Source organism: Pristiophorus japonicus, chromosome 9, assembly GCF_044704955.1.
Source record: "Pristiophorus japonicus isolate sPriJap1 chromosome 9, sPriJap1.hap1, whole genome shotgun sequence".
In the NCBI taxonomy this organism is placed as follows: Eukaryota; Metazoa; Chordata; class Chondrichthyes; family Pristiophoridae; genus Pristiophorus; species Pristiophorus japonicus.
This window is the reverse complement of record NC_091985.1, coordinates 91,354,960-91,376,543: the sequence shown is the minus strand read 5'-3', so window position 1 is coordinate 91,376,543 and position 21,584 is coordinate 91,354,960. Positions and strand designations below refer to the sequence as shown.

Sequence of the window (21,584 nt, the reverse complement as noted above, 5' to 3'; positions counted from 1 at the left end):
ACTCACTCACAGGGGTTCCACCTACAGAGCTGCTAATGAAAAGGACGCTCAAAACCAGGTTATCCCTTATACACCCTACTATGAAAGAAATTGTTGAGAGCAGGCGTCAGTCACAATGTGACTACCATGACAGGAATGCGAGGGCGTGATGTATTGATGTCAATGACCCTGTTTTTGTCCTTAATTACACTACAGGGCCCAAATGGCTTGCAGGCACTGTGATTGCCAAAGAGGGTTTTGGTAGTTAATCTTACCAATGGACAAATCTGCCGCAAACACGTGGATCAAACTAAAAGGAGGTTCAGCAACCCCATAGAAGAAGCAGAAAGAACACGACGTAGAGTTTACTCCACCACAGGTGACCGAACACCGGAACCAAGTGGAGGAGAGCCCAGTCACTGTGGGCAGTCTGGACAGGCCTGAGGCACCGCAAACAGCAGACACTCAGGCCAACGCCCAACAACCGGAGCCCCAACTCAGGCGCTCTACAAGGGAGCGTAAACCACCAGAGAGACTTAACCTGTGATCTCAATAAGACTTTGCGGGCGGAGGTGATGTCATGTATTCAACTATCATTGTAACCCATGTATAAGCTGACCTAAGTTGTACACCTTGAGAACATTGACCACAAGGGGCGAACTTGTGGGAGACACTCCTAACCTGGACTTTCAGGTATAAAAGGGGAAGCTCCACCCACCTTAATCACTCGAGGTCTTGGTAATAAACGTAACTGGTCACAGAGTGATCTTTTCTCAAGTATGGGTCTCGTGTACATTTATACTGTATAGTAAGGACATATTAATCTTGAAAGTTTGGAACAAAAGTTAAAAGGAGCATCTCTGCAAATTGTTTCATAAGGTCAGCATTTATGGGACCTGGTGGATACCAATTTTAGCTTAGATGGAGATATTTGGGACTGCACTGAAAAGGGGACGAGGAGTTTTGATCTTTTTTGTATCATAGCAAATTTTCAATGTGGATTATTTATGTGGTACATAAGATGGGTGTAAAAACAGTTCTTTATGGTTCAAAATGACGAAGTGTGCAACAGAAGGCTTCCTTTAATCCATGAGTGAAATCTAGTAACTAAGTTGTGACGAGAGTTGTAGCAAAAAGGGCAAACAGTTTATGAAGGTGGGTATCAGAAATATGAACACTAAATCCTGCACAAAGGTCATAGTATTTAAGAAATAGTGTACCGAAAAAAATCTAATGTGGAATCGATCAGTTCAAAGGCATCAAACAATAATTTTCTTAATATAAAAGCAAAATACTGCGGATGCTGGAAATCTGAAATAAAAACAGAAAATGTTGGAAAATCTCAGCAGGTCAGGCAACATCTTTGGAGAGAGAATATGAGTTTACGTTTCAGTTCGATCAGTTTTTCCAGTTCTGACGAAAGGTCACCGACCTGAAAGGTTAACTCGGTAACTCCAGCATTTTTTGTTTCTGTTATTAATTTTCTTAAATTGTCTTCACTTCATTTTGGCTAAAATTGCACATTGTACATTGAGCAGGTTTTTGAATGTGGGGAGAGAAGAAAGAGCTGGAGGGGTTTAGAGTGCGGAGTTCCAGAGACAGGGATGAGGCAGCTAAAGGTTCTACCACCAATGGTGAGGCCAAGGAACTGGGAACGCACAAAAGTCTAGTCAAAAAGCTAAAGGATGCAGGAGGGGGTACAAAACTGGAGGAGATTGCAGAAAATTGGATTGAGGTTGTGAAGGGATTTGAAGATACCAACAAAGATTCAAAATTTTAAAAGTGTTGGGGGACATGCAGCCAAATTTACTTTGTGAAAATGGGAATAATGGGTGAATAGGACTGAGTGCAGAAACGAAGAAGAGTGGCTGGGGTAGAAATTTAGGCCAGTCGGAAACCTGGCGCACCTTCCGTTTTTAAATGTTTTTCCACCGCGTTGGATTAGGTGGCCTCTTTCGCGAAATTTAGCTTTTTGTAATTCTTTTTCAGGCGGACCGGCAGTAGGTCATAATGGGAGCAGAAGTGAGGCGGTAAGCAGAAGATCGATGACGAGAGCGGCAGAAGTGGAGGCGGGACGGAGTCTCCGCCAATGTCATTCATCAGCGGAGCAGTGATGATATCATGACGCATGTTCGACACCAAGGCTCTCCCCTTCACTTCGCCATTTTAAAACTTCGATCCACTGGGCCACCAGGGAGGGTTTCGGCTCAGCCAGTGGCTTGGCACCCAAGAGGGTGTGCCAGGCTGCCTATTGGTGGCCCGGCTGAACCCAAGAGCATAACTATTGGCCCGACCTGGCAGTCGACCGACAAAAGAAAACATGGCGGCCGTGACAGTGTGCCCTCCCCTTGAATAACCGCCATGCTGCCATGCCGCACACACTTCCAACAAGGTGCACCAAAAGAAAAAACACGGCGGATCAAAGATTTTTAACAGTGAATTTGGCTGGAGGTACGGGAGATCGGCGGCACGCGCTTTGATTATGTACTTAGGACAGGTCGGCAGCAGCAGGGCGGAAGTGGGGACCGGCGGGAAAAACCCCCGAGGTGAATTTCGCTGGCTGTGTCCATTTGACCACAAATCGGCGGCCATGCAACTCTGCCGTGTGGCCACCGCTTTCCAACGGTAAGAGGTCTTTTCGGGAGGCTGAATTTTGACCCCGCTAAGAAATTATGGAAGTTGGAGAGCCAGAGCTAGAAAGAGGCAAAAAATATTATGTTGGTGATAAAAGCATGGATAAAGGGTTTCAGCAGTGCAGGAGTTAAGGTAGGAGTAGAAACAGGCAGTGTTGCAGAGATGGAAACAAGAAGTTGTGGTGATGGGAATTTGGTGTTTGGAGTTCAGCTCTGGATCAAACAGAGGTCAAGGTCTCGCACTGTCTGGTTCAGCCTGAATGAGTGGCTGGGGAGGAGGATGGAGTCAGTGACAAAGAGCAGAGTTTATGGTGGTGGCCAAAAACAACAATAAAATGTATTCTTACTTCTGGACTATAGAAAACATAGAAACATAGAAAATAGGTGCAGGAGTAGGCCATTCGGCCCTTCTAGCCTGCACCGCCATTCAATGAGTTCATGGCTGAACATGCAACTTCAGTACCCCATTCCTGCTTTCTCACCATACCCCTTGATCCCCCTAGTAGTAAGGACTTCATCTAACTCCTTTTTGAATATATTTAGTGAATTGGCCTCAACAACTTTCTGTGGTAAAGAATTCCACAGTTTCACCACTCTCTGGGTGAAGAAGTTTCTCCTCATCTCGGTCCTAAATGGCTTACCACTTATCCTTAGACTGTGATCCCTGGTTCTGGACTTCCCCAACATTGAGAACATTCTTCCTGCATCTAACCTGTCTAAATCCATCAGACAGTGAAGATGTCAACGATCATTTGGAGTTCGGACTCCGAGTGTGCACAAACGCAAGCGTCATCTGCATATTGCAATTCAATGACAGAGGTTGGAGCAACCTTGGATCTGGACTGGAGGCGTCGGAGGTTGAACAATTTCTCGCTTGTCCTATAGATTAGCTCCAATCCAGTGGGGAGCCTGTTGAGGGTGAAATGATGCATTGCAGCGAGGAAATTTGAGAAGAACGTTGGTACGATGACACAGCCTTGCTTGCCCCCAGTCTGCACTTGTATTGGGTCTGTGGTGAATCCATTGATAAGGATAAGGGGGAACCAGTGGATGTGGTGTATTTGGATTTCCAGAAGACATTCGATAAGGTGCCACATAGAGGTTACTGCACAAGATAAAAGCTCACGGGGTTGGGGGTAATATATTAGCATGGATAGAGGATTGGCTAACTAATAGAAAATAGAGTGTCAGGATAAATGGGTAATTTTCCGGTTGGCAAACAGTGATTAATGGGGTGCTGCAGGGATTGGTACTGGGTCCTCAACTATTTACAATCTATATTAATGACTTGGATGAAGGGACAGAGTGTAATGTAGCCAAGTTTGCTGATGATACAAAGGTGGGTGGGAAAGCAAATTGTGAGGACACAAAAATCTGCAAAGGGATATAGACAGGCTAAGTGAGTGGAAAAACATTTGGCAGATGGAATATAATGTGGGAAAATGTGAGATTATCCACTTTGGCAGAAATAATAAAAAAGCAAATTATAATTTATATGGAGAAAAATTGCAAAGTGCTGCAGTATAGAGAGACCTGGGGGCCCTTGTGCATGAAACACAAAGTTAGTATGCAGGTACAGCAAGTAATCAGGAAGGCAAATGGAATGTTGGCCTTTACTGCAAGGGGGATAGAGTATAAAAGCAGAGAAGTTCTGCTACAACTGTACAGGGTATTGGTGAGGCCACACCTGGAGTACTGCGTACAGTTTTGGTCTCCGTATTTAAGGAAGGTTATACTTGCATTGGAGGCTGTTCAGAGAAGGTTCACTAGGTTGATTCCGAAGATGAGAGGGTTGACTTATGAAGCTAGGTTGAGTAGGTTGGGTCTATACTCATTGGAGTTCAGAAGAATGAGAGGTGATCTTATTGAAACTTCTAAGATAATGAGGGGGCTCGACAAAGTGGATGCAGAGAGGATATTTCCACTTATAGGGGAAACTAAAACTAGGGTATATAGTCTTAAAATAAGGGGCCGCCCATTTAGAACTAAGCTGAGGAGAAATTTCTTCTTTCAGAGAGTTGTAAATCTATGGAATTCTCTGCTCTCTGGAGGCTGGGTCCTTAAATATATTTAAGGTGGAGATAGACACATTTTTGAGCGATAAGGGAGTAAAGGGTTGTGGGGAGTGTGCAGGGAAGTGGAGCTGAGTCCATGATCAGATCAACCATGATCTTATTGAATGGTGAAGCAGGCTTGAGGGGCCCAAATGGCCTACTCCTGCTCCTATTTATTATGTTCTTAATCACGGCTTGTATGTCGTTGTGAAGCAGGCAGAGGATGGTGACGAATTATTGAGGACAGCCTTTTTTGAAGCATATGAGAGACTAGGCCTCACATTAACATCAGTAAGGCAAAGGGCCTCTACCAACCTGCGCCCACCACACAGTATTGCTCCCCGGCTATCAAGATCCACGATGAGACCTTGGACAATGTGGACCACTTCCCATACCTTGGAAGCCTACTATCAACAAGGGCAGACATCGATGACGAAGTCCAACACCAGCTTCAATGTTTCAGTGCCGCCTTTGGTTGCCTGAGGAAAAGAGTGTTCGAAGACCAGGATCTCAAACCCAGCACCAAGCTCATGGTCTACAGAGTAGTGATACCCTGCCTCCTATAGGCTTCAAAGACTTGGACTATGCACAGTAGGCACCTCAAAGCACTTAAGTACCACCAACGCTGGCTCCGCAAAATCCTGCATCAGCGTTCTCTCTCAGGCCAACAACACCAGCATCGAGACATTGACCACGCTCGACCAGCTCCGGTGGGCAGGCCACGTTGTCTGCATGCCCGATGCTAGACTCCCAAAACAAGCACTCTACTCCAAGCTATGTCATGTAGGCATAGAAAATGCTTCAAGGACACCCTCAAAGCATCCTTGAAAAAATGCAACATCCCAACCAACTCTTGGGAATCCCTGGCTCAAGACTGCTCAAAGTGGAGGAGGAGTATCCGAGAAGGCACCAAACATTTCGGGTCTCTTCGCCAGGAGCATGGGGAAGCCAAGCACAAACAGCGGAAGGAGCGTACGACAAATCAAGCACCCATCCACCCATCCCTCCAACCACCGTCTGCCCCACGGGTGACAGAGACTGTAGACGCCGCATTCGTCTCATCAGTCACCTGAGAACTCATTTTAGCGTGGAAGCAAGTCATCCTCGACTCCGGGGGACTGCCTAAGAAAAGCGAATCCAAGACACAACGTGGATAATAGTGTAGGTTTTGGTTTTCGTTCACAGGAGAGTTGAGGCTTGATTTTAACATCAGGCTTCAAACAGGCAGGCAGTGAGCGGAATGCTCGCCTCTTCCTGCTGGCTGGGGGCCCAAGCCATCAATTTATACTAGTCATCATAACCTCAAACTGAGAAACAGGCAGCATGGTGATAATGGGTAGGATTTTTAAGAAGTTTTTTGTAAGCATTTTCGGATGCAGTAATATAGTTTTTGTAAAGAGCTGTGACCTGTTAAAAGATTAAATAAAACCACGAATGAGGTTTATAAATCAACTGTCAATCTATGTTGGTTTATGTTTGGAAAAAATAGCAACTCATGGGGGCCAAAATTGCCCTGTGCCCCGATTGGGGGTGGTAACCTTCAGGGGCCGGGACTTTTAGCACATGGCACGGAAGTCCCGACCCGCCACTGAATTGGGCTTACCGCCCCCGAAAGGAAGCGGAGCGGAATCTCTGGGGCTCCACTTCCTTTGGGGGCAGGTCCCAGGACGCTATTGAGATGAAATATTCAGCGCTACGCGCATGCTCCACAAAGCATGACGCACTTCAACATCCCACCCATTCGATTAAAAGGGAGGGCTGCTGAGCACTCTGCAGGGCCTCTGATGGTCACCAATGGGCCACCAGGGCAGCGTGTGACTGAGCCAGAAGCCCGGCACCCAAGATGAAGTGCGGGGCTGCATGCCAGGACTGCCACCATCAGCTGACAAAAAAAGATGGTGGAACGAGATGCTAACGCCCTCCCCTTTAATCACCGCCCTGAGAGCAGATGTCCGCCAACCCCGCGAGGCAATTTCTCTCGCAAGACATTAAGGGGTCGGGGCGGTGAGGGATCACCACACACGACGGCGACGTCATTGCCGGATGTGCGGCGGCCGGGGGGTGGGGGGGGGGGGGGGAAGGTGGTGGATTAACCATGGAGCGTGCCTCTGCAACCTCCCGGGCAATTTCCCGGGAGGCAATACTGCCCCCCTCCCCCGGGCAAAAACCGTCTTGTGCCCTGTTAGAATGGGGCAATTTCGCCCGCATGATTTCTTACCAAATTCAAGATTTTTAAGAGTTTGTCTCATGATTTATGAGAGGTGGGGTTGGCATTACTGCATGGCTGAAGACTATTGTTTTGACTGACCTGAAGCCACCCAGAGACTTTCCTTTCTGGGTTAAATATTGGTGGGACTGACCAAAAATTAAGACAACATAACAGCTGCTTGGGGAGTAGTTTCAGAGAGTGTAATCCTTTCTTATTCATGTTGATAGTTGTATTATGATAAGGAGCACATAGGGCTATGCAGGTGCAACGTAGAACCCTCAGGATCTTTTGAAATTTTGCCAGTCTGTAAAATTGCAATGCCCTCTTATTCTTATTTATTTTATATATTTACAGATGGTTACTTGGCTTATGTTCTTTATATCCCCAATGGTAGACTGGAATGAACCTGAAGCATTAAAAGGTAATAGCCATCGTCACCTTCAAGGTCACTGGCAGGGCTATGCCTGCGGAGGAGTTTGGCTACAGGTCTGTTTGGAGCACATGCATAACTTTGTTATAGACCCTCTTGTGAATCACATCCTCTGCATGCACTGACAAATAATTGACCTTACAGCCACCAAGGTCGTGATTTTCCTTAGCTCGGCGAGTCTGTGGTGGGAGACGTTGGTGGCGGGTCCCGCCCTCGCTGTTGGCTCCAGCCCGCTGTCCAAAATTATATTCCCCTGATTGGGCTTGTTAAGCCCGCTAAGCGCATTTGCTGGCCAATTGAAGGAAGCGGATCTGATGATGTCATTTAGTGATGCGTCATCAACCATTTTCCTTAAAGGGTCCATGTGCACATTTATTTTGATGTTTGTGCTGCCAGTATTCTACAGCATTGAGGTGCTGCAAACACTGACAGGCGCTGCACAGATTTTCATGGCTGCACCCAGGCTCTCACAGCACACAGGGAGGTTCTCTGCCCTTCCAATGGGCGGAAGAGACCTCCCCAGGAGACCACTGCAACTTGGTTGCACATTGCACAGGAGGACACAAGCAGGGATGTCTACAGGAGGACCAGGCTGCAGTGACAAAACCTCTCAATGATCTCAGTAGATCACGAAATGTTACTACAAAGCCACACTCAACCTCATCCCGTTGTGCCATTCATCACATCACCATTGTAGGGGACACTGTTATGTCTTCCCTGCTCTACTCCTGCACATCCTTACTCACACCAATGTACATTGCACATCCACCCATCCCTCTCTATCATATCATCACTTCCCCATCTCACGAACCACTCCTCGCAATCACCCTTATTCTAGTCCAACCAAACCAACTAATAACACAAAAGGGTAGGTACTTGGGTGTTTTGTGCAATGTTCATGTAAAGTTTCAGTTCATCTGGTGTCAAACATTGAAACCATTATTGTGAACACTTAGTGTTCTTGGACAGATTTGTGTGCACCTTTGGAAGTGGCTTAGTGAGTTGCAGTGAATGGTGAGACATAACAGTATCCCTACAATGGTGATGAGTATGAAAAGAATGGCTTGGGCATTGTAGGGATGATTTATGGTGTTGGTGTGGGGTGGCGCCAACCTGGCACATCATGTGGCAGCCAGGGTGTACAGTGTCAAGAGAAGTAAACCTGGCCATGGTGAGGGCAATGCTGGTGTCCTGGGCAGCACTGTGCTCTGGTGCTGATGCTCTCTGTTCTGTGCAGCATCAGTTGATTGCGGAGAAGGTTGGAGTTGTTGTTGGTGCTGCTGGTGTGCTTGGTGCGGATCGTGGTGGGATTCTGAAGATCAAGGTGAGACAGTTTCAAGGGCACTGATGCTGATGTAATAGATGGCAGGTGAAGTTGAGATGACAGAAGTGATCTGTCAATGGTGAGAGAGGTTGTTCCAATGAGGTGACACTGGATAAAGAGTTTACTCCAAACCTGCATGAAGCTCAACCTGTTTTTCAAATACTGTAAGCAAGAGCTTCTGAGCTAGGAAAATGAACAGCTGTGAGAGGAGAGCTTTTATAGCACATTTGCAGCTGTCAAGTGGTCATACAACTCCTGACCTGCTTACCTGACGTGATCCCCGAGGTACCCTGTAGGCGATCTCGTAAAATGTAAAGATGAGCTCAAAATACATCTTAATGGGCTGTTAACCAGGTCATAATGACCTGAATTGCCTCCCCTGCTGCTGCATGTCAGATCTGTTCAGTGCTGACCGACCTGACATCTGGGAAAGGTGCATGGTGATGGGTTGGCAGCGGGGTCCCGATCTGCTGTCAAAAAAAAGTTTCCCATCCGTCCTGCCACCGAACGCGGCCGCTGAACCCCCCCCAAAAATTCTCCCTCTAAAAATTCCCCCCCAAATATCTGAAAACAGCTTCAGGATCATGATTGATTTCCCATGGCTAATCTAATAATGGACGAACAATTTGCTTTACAACAACAACTTGCATTTATAGAATGCCGTTAACATAGTGAAACGCCCCAAGGCACTTCACCGGAGTGTTATGAAACAAATGATGACACCGAGCCATATAAGGAGATATTAGGAAAGGTGACCAAAAGCTTGATGAAAGAGGTAGGTTTCAAGAAGTGTCAAAGGAGAAAAGGTAGAGAGGCAGAGAGGTTTAGGGAGGAATTCAAGAGCTTAGGGCCAAGGCAGCTGAAGGCATGACTGCCAATGGTGGAGCAACTAAAATCGGGGATGGCAGGAATGGCAACTCAACTTTATTGGATATAGGGTATTCTTACGGGATAGAGAATAGGGATAAAAAATATGGGGGGGGGAGTCGCAGTATTGATTAAAGAAACAATTACAGTTGTGAGGAGGAATCCTAGTAAAGGATCCTCTCGGAATGAGTGATCATAGCATGATTGAATTTCAAATTCAGGTGGAGGGTGAGAAAGTTGGATCCCTAACCAGCGTACTAACTTTAAATAAAGGAGACTATGAAGGTATGAGGGCAGAATTGGGTAAAGTGGACTGGGAAAATAGATTAAAGTGTAGGACAAAGAAACATAGAAAATAGGTGCAGAAGCAGGCCATTCAGCCCTTCGAGCCTACACCACCATTCAATATGATCATACAACCTCAGTACCCCACCCCTACCTTCTCTCCATACCCCCTGATCCCTTTAGCCGTAAGGGCCACATCCAACTCCCTTTTGAATATGTCCAACGAACTGGACTCCACAACTTTCTGTGGCAGAAAATTCCACAGGTTCACAACTCTCTGGGTGAAAAAGTTTCTCCTCATCTCAGTCCTATATGGCTTACCCCTTATCCTTAAACTGTGTCCCCTGGTTCTGGACATCCCCAACATCGGGAACATTCTTCCTGCATCTAGCCTGTCCAGTCCCGTCAGAATTTTATACGTTTCTATGAGATCCCCTTTCATTCTTCTAAATTCCAGTGAGTTTAAGCCTAGCCGATCCAGTCTTTCCTCATATGTCAGTCCTGCCATCCTGAGAATCAGTCTGGTGAACCTTGGCTGCACTCCCTCAAAGCAAGCACGTCCTTCCTCAGATTAGGAGACTAAAACTGCATACAATACTCAAAGTGTGGTCTCACCAAGGCCCTTTACAACTGCAGCAAGACCTCCCTGCTCCTATGCTCAAATCCCCTCGCTATGAAGGCCAGCATGCCATTTGCTTTCTTTACTGCCTGCTGTACCTGCATGCCTACCTTCAATGACTGATGCACCATGACACCCAGGTCTCGTTGTATCTCCCCTTTTACTAATCTGTCACCATTCAGATAATATTCTGCCTTCTTGTTTTTGCCACCAAAGTGGATAACCTCACAGTTATCCACATTATACTGCATCTGCCATGCATTTGCTCATTCACCTAACCTGTCCAAGTCCCCCTGAAGCCTCTTAGCATCCTCCTCACAGCTCACACCGCCACCCAGCTTAGTGTCATCTGCAAACTTGGAGATATTATATTCAATTCCTTCGTCTAAATCATTAATGTATATTGTAAATAGCTGGGGTCCCAGCACTGAACCCTGCGGCACCCCACTAGTCACTGCCTGCCATTCTGAAAAGGACCTGTTTATTCCTACTCTTTGCTTCCTGTCTGCCAACCAGTTCTCTATCCATGTCAATACATTACCCCCAATACTACGTGCCTTAATTTTACACACTAATCTCTTGTGTGGGACCTTGTCAAAAGCCTTTTGAAAGTCCAAATACACCATCATCCACTGGTTCTCCCTTGTCCACTCTACTAGTTACATCCTCAAAAAATTCTAAAAGATTTGTCAAGCATGATTTCCCTTTCATAAATCCATGCTGACTTAGACGGATCCTGTCACTGCTTTCCAAATGCGCTGCTATTACATCTTTAATAATTGATTCCAGCATTTTCCCCACCACCGATGTCAGGCGGACCAGTCTATAATTCCATGTTTTCTCTCCCTCCTTTTTTAAAAAAGGTTGATAAACAGTGGTATATATTTAAGGAGATATTTCACAACTCTCAAGAAAAATATATTCACGTGAGTAGGAAAGGGTGTTTAAGAGAAAAGATAGCCATCCATGGATAACTAAAGAAATAAAGGTATCCAATTAAAAACAAGGGCATACAAAGTGGCCAAAACTAGTGGGAGGACAGAAGACTGGGAAGCTTTTAAAAGCCACCAAAGAACGACTAAAAAAATGATTAAGAAAGGGAAGATAGACTATGAAAGTAAACTCGCACAAAATATAAAAACAGATAGCAAGAGTTTCTATAGGCATATAAAAAGGAAAAGAGTGGCTAACGTAAATGATGGTCCCTTAGAGGATGAGATCTGGGAATTAGTAATGGGGAACATGGAGATGGCAGAAATTCTGAACAAATATTTTGTATCAGTCTTTACAGTAGAGGACACGAACAATATTCCAACAGTGAATAGTCAAGGGGCAACAGGGCGGGGGGGGAGGAACTTAACACAATCACAATCACTAAGGAGGTGGTACTCAGTAAGATAATGAGACTAAAGGCAGATAAATTCCCTGGACCTGATGGCTTGCATCCTAGGGTCTTAAGAGAAGTAATGGCAGAGATTGTGGATGCATTGGTTGTAATTTACCAACATTCCCTGGATTCTGGGGAGGTCCCAGCAGATTGGAAAACTGCAAATGTAACACCCCTATTTAAAAAAGGAGGCAGACAAAAAGCAGGAAACTATAGACCAGTTAGCCTAACATCTGTGGTTGTGAAAATGTTGGAGTCCATTATTAAAGAAGCAGTAGCAGGACATTTGGATAAGCAAAATTCGGTCAGGCAGAGTCAGCATGGATTTATGAAGGGGAAGTCATGTTTGGCAAATTTGCTGGAATTCTTTGAGGATGTAACGAACAGGGTCGATAAAGGGGAACCAGTGGATGTGGTATATTTGGACTTGCAGAAGACATTTGACAAGGTGCCACATAAAAGGTTACTGCACAAGATAAAAGTTCACAGGGTTGGGGGTAATATACTAGCATGGATAGAAACATAGAAACATAGAAAATAGGTGCAGGAGTAGGCCATTCAGCCCTTCTAGCCTGCACCGCCATTCAATGAGCTCATGGCTGAACATGCAACTTCAGTACCCCATTCCTGCTTTCTCACCATACCCCTTGATCCCCCTAGTAGTAAGGACTTCATCTAACTCCCTTTTGAATATATTTAGTGAATTGGCCTCAACTACTTTCTGTGGTAGAGAATTCCACAGGTTCACCATTCTCTGGGTGAAGATGTTTCTCCTCATCTCAGTCCTAAATGGCTTACCCCTTATCTTTAGACTGTGACCCCTGGTTCTGGACTTCCCCAACATTGGGAACATTCTTCCTGCATCTAACCTGTCAGAATTTTAAACGTTTCTATGAGGTCCCCTCTCATTCTTCTGAACTCCAGTGAATACAAGCCCAGTTGATCCAGTCTTTCTTGATAGGTCAGTCCCACCATCCGGGAATCAGTCTGGTGAATCTTCGCTGCACTCCCTCAATAGCAAGAATGTCCTTCCTCAAGTTAGGAGACCAAAACTGTACACAATACTCCAAGGCCCAGTACAACTGTAGCAACACCTCCCTGCCCCTGTACTCAAATCCCCTCGCTATGAAGGCCAACATGCCGTTTGCTTTCTTAGCCGCCTGCTGTACCTGCAAGCCAACCTACAATGACTGATTTACCATGACACCCAGGTCTCGTTGCACCTTCCATTTTCCTAATCTGTCACCATTCAGATAATAGTCTGTCTCTCTGTTTTTACCACCAAAGTGGATAACCTCACATTTATCCACATTATACTTCATCTGCCATGCATTTGCCCACTCTCCTAACCTATCCAAGTCACTCTGCAGCCTCATAGCATCCTCCTCGCAGCTCACACTGCCACCCAACTTAGTGTCATCCACAAATTTGGAGATACTAGATTTAATCCCCTCGTCTAAATCATTAATGTACAATGTAAACAGCTGGGGCCCCAGCACAGAACCTTGCGGTACCCCACTAGTCACTGCCTGCCATTCTGAAAAGTACCCATTTACTCCTACTCTTTGCTTCCTGTCTGCCAACCAGTTCTCAATCCACGTCAGCACACTACCCCGAATCCCATGTGCTTTAACTTTGCACATTAATCTCTTGTGTGGGACCTTGTCGAAAGCCTTCTGAAAGTCCAAATATACCACATCAACTGGTTCTCCCTTGGCCACTTTACTGGAAGCATCCTCAAAAAATTCCAGAAGATTTGTCAAGCATGATTTCGCTTTCACAAATCCATGCTGACTTGGACCTATCATGTCACCTCTTTCCAAATGCGCTGCTATGACATCCTTAATAATTGATTCCATCATTTTACCCACTACTGAGGTCAGGCTGACCGGTCTATAATTACCTGTTTTCTCTCTCCCTCCTTTTTTAAAAAGTGGGGTTACATTGGCTACCCTCCACTCGATAGGAACTGATCCAGAGTCAATGGAATGTTGGAAAATGACTGTCAATGCATCCGCTATTTCCAAAGCCACCTCCTTAAGTACTCTGGGATGCAGTCCATCAGACCCTGGGGATTTATCGGCCTTCAATCCTATCAATTTCCCGACTAATAAAGATTTCCCTCAGTTCCTCCTCCTTACTAGACCCTCTGACCCCTTTTATATCCGGAAGGTTGTTTGTGTCCTCCTTAGTGAATACCGAACCAAAGTACTTGTTCAATTGGTCTGCCATTTCTTTGTTCCCTGTTATGACTTCCCCTGATTCTGACTGCAGGGGACCTACGTTTGTCTTTACTAACCTTTTTCTCTTTACATATCTATAGAAACTTTTGCAATCCGCCTTAATGTTCCCTGCAAGCTTTTTCTCGTACTCCATTTTCCCTGCCCTAATCAAACCCTTTGTCCTCCTCTGCTGAGTTCTAAATTTCTCCCAGTCCCCGGGTTCGCTGCTATTTCTGGCCAATTTGTATGCCACTTCCTTGGCTCTAATACTATCCCTGATTTCCCTTGATAGCCATGGTTGAGCCACCTTCCCTTTTTTATTTTTACGCCAGACAGGAATGTACAATTGTTATAGTTCATCCATGTGGTCTCTAAATGTCTGCCATTGCCCATCCACAGTCAACCCCTTAAGTATCATTCGCCAATCTATCCTAGCCAATTCACGCCTCATACCTTCAAAGTTACCCTTCTTTAAGTTCTGGACCATGGTCTCTGAATTAACTGTTTCATTCTCCATCCTAATGCAAAATTCCACCATATTATGATCACTCTTCCCCAAGGGGCCTCGCACAATGAGATTGCTAATTAATCCTCTCTCATTACACAACGCCCAGTCTAAGATGGCCTCCCCCCTAGTTGGTTCCTCGACATATTGGTCTAGAAAACCATCCCTTATGCACTCCAGGAAATCCTCCTCCATCGTATTGCTTCCAGTTTGGCTAGCCCAATCTATGTGCATATTAAAGTCACCCATTATAACTGCTGCACCTTTATTGCATGCACCCCTAATTTCCTGTTTGATGCCCTCTCCAACATCACTACTACTGTTTGGAGGTCTGTACACAACTCCCACTAACGTTTTTTGCCTTTTGGTGTTCTGCAGCTCTACCCATATAGATTCCACATCATCCAAGCTAATGTCTTTCCTAACTATTGCATTGATCTCCTCTTTAACCAGCAATGCTACCCCACCTCCTTTTCCTTTTATTCTATCCTTCCTGAATGTTGAATACCCCTGGATGTTGAGTTCCCAGCCCTGATCATCCTGGAGCCATGTCTCCGTAATCCCAATCACATCATATTTGTTAACATCTATTTGCACAGTTAATTCATCCACCTTATTGCGGATACTCCTTGCATTAAGACACAAAGCCTTCAGGCTTGTTTTTTTAACACCCTTTGTCCTTTTAGAATTTTGCTGTACAGTGGCCCTTTTTGTTCTTTGCCTTGGGTTTCTCTGCCCTCCACTTTTCCTCATCTCCTTTCTGTCTTTTGTTTTTGCCTCCTTTTTGTTTCCCTCTGTCTCCCTGCATTGGTTCCCATCCCCCTGCCATATTAGTTTAACTCCTCCCCAACAGCACTAGCAAACATTCCCCCTAGGACATTGGTTCCGGTCCTGCCCAGGTGCAGACCGTCCGGTTTGTACTGGTCCCACCTCCCCCAGAACCGGTTCCAATGCCCCAGGAATTTGAATCCCTCCCTGCTGCACCACTGCTCAAGCCACGTATTCATCTGCGCTATCCTGCGATTCCTACTCTGAGTCGCACATGGCACTGGTAGCAATCCCGAGATTACTACTTTTGAGGTCCTACTTTTTAATTTAGCTCCTAGCTCCTTAAATCCGTTTAGTAGGACCTCATCCCTTTTTTTACCTATGTCGTTGGTACCAATGTGCACCACGACAACTGGCTGTTCTCCCTCCCTTTTTAGAATGTCCTGCACCCGCAGGATAGAGTCGGGATAAATGGTTCATTCTCTGGTTGGCAACCAGTGATTAGTCGGGTGCCGCAGGGATCAGTGCCGGGGCCCCAACTATTTACAATCTACATCAATGACATGGAAGAAGGGAACGTAGCCAAGTTTGCTGATGATACAAAGATGGGAGGAAAAGCAATGTGTGAGGAGGACACAAAAAAATCTGCAAAAGGACATAGACAGGCTAAGTGAGTGGGCAAAAATTTGGCAGATGGAGTATAATGTTGGAAAGTGTGAGGTCATGCACTTGGGCAGAAAAAAATCAAAGAGCAAGTTATTATTTAAATGGAGAAAGATTGTAAAGTGCCGCAGTACAGCGGGATCTGGAGGTACTTGTGCATGAAACACAAAAAGATAGTATGCAACTACAGCAAGTGATCAGGAAGAGAAATGATATCTTGGCCTGTATTGCAAAGGGGATGGAGTATAAAAGCAGGGAAATATTGCTACGGCTATATAAGGTATTGGTGAGGCCACACCTGGAATACTGCATGCAGTTTTGGTTTCCATATTTACGAAAGGATATACTTGCTTTGGAGGCAGTTCAGAGAAGGTTCACTAGGTTGATTCCGGAGATGAGGGGGTTGCCTGATGAGGAAAGGTTGAGTAGGTTGGGCCTCTACTCATTGGAATTCAGAAGAATGAGAGGTGATCTTATCGAAATGTATAAGATTATGAGGGGGCTTGACAAGTTGGATGCAGAAAGGATGTTTCCACTGATGGGGGAGACTAGAACCAGAGGGCATGATCTTAGAATAAGGGGCCGCCCATTTAAAACCGAGATGAGGAGGAATTTCTTCTCTCAGAGGGTTGTAAATCTGTGAAATTTGCTGTCTCAGAGAGCTGTGGAAGCTGGGTCATTGAATAAATGTATGACAGAAATAGACAGTTTCTTAAACGACAAGGGGATAAAGGGGGGTGGGGGGGAGGGGGTATGGGGAGCGGGTGGGGAAGTGGAGTTGAGTCCATGATCAGATCAGCCATGATCTTATTGCATGGCGGAGCAGGCTCGTGGGACCGCATGGCCTACTCCTGTTCCTATTTCTTTTGTTCTTATATGTTAGAAGGATCATCAAATGAGGCCATATGGGTTCAATTGAAGAAAAAAGAAGGGTCGATCACACTGCTGGGAGTGTACTATAGACCTCTAAACAGTCAAAGTGAGATAGAAGAGCAATTATGTAGGCACATTTCTGAGAAGTGCAGAAAGTATAGGGCAGTATTAGTAGGAGATTTCAATTACCCTAATATTAACTGGGATAAAACTACTGTGAAGAGTATAGGTGGTGCAGAATTCCTAAAATGCATTCAGGAGAACTTTTTTGCCAGTATGTAGCAAGCCCAACAAGGAAGGGGGCAGTTCTGGACTTAGTTTTAGGGATTGAAGCTGGGCAGGTGGAAGGGGTATCAGTGGGAGAGCATTTTGGTGCTAGTGATCATAATTCAGTTAGATTTAGGGTAGTTATGGAAAAGGACAAATATAGACCAGGAATAAAGTTCTCAACTGGGGAAAAGCCAATTTTACTAAGCGGAGAGGTGATTTAACCAAAGTGGACTGGAAACAGCTGCTCGAAGGTTATTCAGTGTTAGAGCAGTGGGAGGCATTCAAGGAGGAAATTGTGAGGGTTCAGAGCTTGTATGTTTCCTAAAAGAAAAAGGATGGGACTAACAAATCTAGAGCCCCCTGGATGTCAAGTTGCATACAGGGTAGGATAAAGAAAAAAAGGGAGGCTTATGACAGATCCCGAAAGCTCAACACTGGAAACTCTAGAGGAGTATAGAAAGTGCAGGGGTGAAATTAAAAAGGAAATTAGGAAAGCAAAGAGAGAGCATGAAAACATTTTGGCAAGTAAAATCCAAAGATGTTTTATAAATACATTAAGGGCAAGAGGATAACTAAAGGAAGAATAGGGCCTATTAGAGACCATAACGGTAATCTGTGTGTGGAGGCAGAAGATGTGGGTTTGTTTCTTAATGAATTATTTGCGTCTGTTTTCACAAAAGAGAGGGGCACTGCAGATGCTGCAATCAGAGAGGAGTGTGAAATATTAGATGTAATAAACATAATGAGCGATGAAATATCAAGGGGTTTAGCATCTTTGAAAGTGGATAAATCCCCAGGCCCGGATGAAATGTATCCCAGGCTATTAAGGGAAGCAAGAGAGAAAATAGCAGAGGCTCTTACCATCATTTTCCAATCCTCTCAGGACTGGAGGACTGCTAAGGTGGACCGAGTAATTACAGGCCAGTCAGCCTAAACTCGGTGATGGGAAAATTATTGGGAAAAATTCTGAGGGACAGGATAAATCTTCATTTAGAAAGACACGGATTAATCAAGGACAGTCAGCATGGATTTGTTAAGGGAAGGTCATGTCTGACTAACTTGATTAAATTTTTTGAGGCGGTAACGAGGAGGATCACTGAGGGTAGTGGATTTAATGTAGTGTATATGGATGTTAGCAAGGCTTTTAATTAGGTCCCACATGGCAAACTGGTCACGAAAGTAAAAGCCCCTTGGATCCCATTCAAAGTGGCAAGTTGGATCCAAAATCGGCTCAGAGACAGGAAGCAAAGGGTAATGGTCGATGGGTGTTTTTGTGACCTGGAAGGCTGTTTCCAGTGAGGTTCCGCAGGGCTCAGTACTAGATCCCTTGCTTTTTGTCTTAGATGTCTCTGATTTAGACTTGAATGTAGGGGGTATGATTAAAAAAGTTTGCAGATGATACAAAAATTTGCCGTGTGGTTGATAATGAAGAAGAAAGCTGTAGATTGCAGGAAGATATCAATGAACTGAGTAGATGGGCAGAACAGTGTCAAATGGAATTCAGTCCTGAGAAGTGTGAGGTAATGCATTTGCGAGGGCTAACAAGGCAAGGAAATACATAGTAAATGGTAAGACACTGAGAAGTATGGAGGAACAAAGGGATCTTGGAGTGCATGTCCACAGATCCCTGAAGGTGGCAGGACAGGTAGATAAGGTGGTTAAGGCGGCATATGGAATACATGCCTTTATTAGTCCTGGCATAGAATACAAGAGCAGGAAAGTTATGCTTGAACTGTATAAAACACTAGTTAGGCCACAGCTAGAGTACTACGGCTGTTTTCGTCACATTACAGGAAAGATGTGATTGCATTAGAGAGGGTACTAAGGAGATTGACGAGGATGTTGCCTGGTCGCATATTTACTATGAGGAAAGATTGAATAGGCTGGGGTTGTTTTCTTTGGAACAGAGGAGGCTGAGGGGAGACCTTATTGAGGTGTATAAAATTATGAGGGGCCTAGATAGGGTGGATAGGAAGGGCTTATTTTCCTTAGCAGAGTGGTCAACAACCAGGGGGCAAAGATTTAAAGTAATTGATAGGAGGTGTAGAGGGATTTGAGGGCAATTCTTTTCACCCAGAGGGTGGTGGGGGTCTGGAACTCACTGCCTGAAAGGATGGTAGAGGCAGAAACCCTCACCACATTTAAAAAGTACTTGGATATGCATTTGAAGTGCCGTAACCTACAGGGCTACAGATCAAGAGCTGGAAAGTGGGATTAGGCTGGATAGCTCTTTGTTGGCCGGCATGGAAACGATGGGCCGAAATAGCCTCCTTCCATGGTGTAAATTTCTATGATTCTATCTTGGAGGATTATACCTTCAATATCTTTTCATGCACACTGATGTACTGCATGGCATAGACACTGCTGTGTAAATCTCCTTATGTCTCTGCCTGTATATTCTGTTGTGGTTGTACTGATGGGTGGATGCATATTGCCCCTAGTGCAGGTTGACCTGACTCTATTGGTCCTTCTCTTCTTTCTCCAAAAAGCATAGATGTGGGAGGATTCCCATCAATAAACCCATTGTGGCACAGTTGTAGCTGGTGGGGGGAAAAAGCTATACCACAACAATTGCCACAGTGGTTTTGAAGATCCAAGTGACATCAAAAATAAACAAAACCAAAACTAATAAAAACAGGTGAGAAATGGCTGAAAAATGCTGTAAAACAATTTTCTTACAGGGATATTTAAATTACCTCCTGTATGCAGCTCAGTCCCTAAAAATCCTGGATGCCCATTTTATAAGAGTGGGTAAATTAGTCCATATTAACCATGCATGATTATAGGGAAACTGCATTGACATTTAGCTAATGTATCAGAAGATTATTGAAATATTTTAATTAAGCTCCCATCTGATTTAGGAAGGAGTTTTTTGTGTCTATCAATTCTGGAAACGTGCAAGCTGAGAGGAGATCCAGTGAGATGGATCTCTATCCATTTCAAAATCAGTAACATCTCTGTTATGCCCGAAATTCAGATGTTACAGGGGTGAAATTCCCTTGCTGTACACTTGCTGTTAGCACCTTCGGCCTTCGGGGGGGGGAGGGGGGGGGGGGCGCAAAAGTGTTTTTACCCGGGGGTGGGGGGCGGGGGAGGCTAACGGCTCCTGCTAAATTGTGTAGGAGTTAACGGAGGCATGAAATGAGTAGTGCCCCAAGCCGCTGCGCTTCCGGTGATTAAGTCATCGCCATGCATGGTGACCCCTTTTCGTCCAGCAGCAGAAATTGGGCAGTGCCCTGTTAGACTGCCGCGGGCGATGTCAGTGCCAGCTTGCTCGTGGGGCAAAATTTAAAGAGGAGGTGCGCGCCGTCATGCGGCGCACTTTTTTTTGCCGACTTACCAGTTGGGCCTTTCTCTGCCGATTTCGCAGGTCTGTGATGGCACTCCATTTCGGTGCCACCCCGGTGGCCTAGTGGAGGCCAATCAAGAGCTGTGCCGAGCTCGCAGCCTTCCTCCCCTTTAACGGAAGGGGCGGGACCATAGGACGTGTTGGCGCTACGCAGAGAGTCTGTGTAGAGTTTTGCCTTGCGCGCGCTTAACGCCCTTGAGCCCGCCCCGAGAGGAAGAGTGACGCGTGACATTGCGCTCCACTTCCTGTCAGGGGCGATAAACTCAATTTTGCTTCCAGGGTAGGACTTCTACGCCAGGCGCATAGTGTCTGGTGTTGGAAAGGTTACCGCCCAAAAAGGGGCGATACGCAATTTTGGACCCATTAATGTAAGTAGGTCTAGAAATTCAATTAAGCCCGAAAACGGGTGGTGTCACCATGAGCCAAGATAAACGGCGACCCACAAAGAGAGAGGAAGCAGCACCAGTATTTTGGTGCTGCCAGCTGATTTAAATGAGCAGAGTGCAGAATCTATTGTGCAACACGCTGTTTGCGGCGGTAACATCAGCAGAAGGCCGAAGGATCGGTGCGGCGTTCTTGGGCAATGTGCTCTTTGGGATAATTTGGTGATGTCTATTGGGTTTTGCTGCGTCAGGAGGTATTGCATCTGCTGATAGCTCTTGTAAAGTTGGAGCATTGTCCATTGTGGCACATTAGGAGGCACTTGTTTGTCCACGGCTCCCCTCTTACCTTCTCGGACATTTGTCTGGGTCTTGTGTGGGGTTCACAAATAGGAGACTGTGGTACTCCCACTTTTGCTGGCTGCCATAGCTCCAAAGATGTTTCACCCAGATGTTTGCTGTGTGGAGGTTTGTGGTCCGCCCTGGTGTTGGAGGGGAATGGGGATGCACCGTTTTGTAGCTAGCAGTGACAGTGCACTAGTGAGTGGGTCTTAAAGCATAGGCTCAGATCTGGAGAGAGTGTGACTGTAAACAGCACATAAAGACTGTGGCATAGATGTTGTTAAATCGTTGCATGAGAAATCAATTGAAATAATAATTTTTTAAAAGGGAAACATCAACCTCTTCGTCACCACTTTACTTGTCTAAACCATACAGAAGAGAGTTCAATTAAATTTTTAACAGCAGCAGACTTTTGAAGAACTCAG

At 45.4% G+C, this 21,584-nt stretch overlaps 1 protein-coding gene across 7 annotated transcripts in view; it reads right to left on the bottom strand.

Moving 5' to 3' along the window:
• The window catches only part of LOC139273131 (echinoderm microtubule-associated protein-like 6), an 816,712-nt gene that overhangs the window by 182,857 nt on the left and 612,271 nt on the right, over nucleotides 1-21,584 (bottom strand). The window lies entirely within an intron of this gene.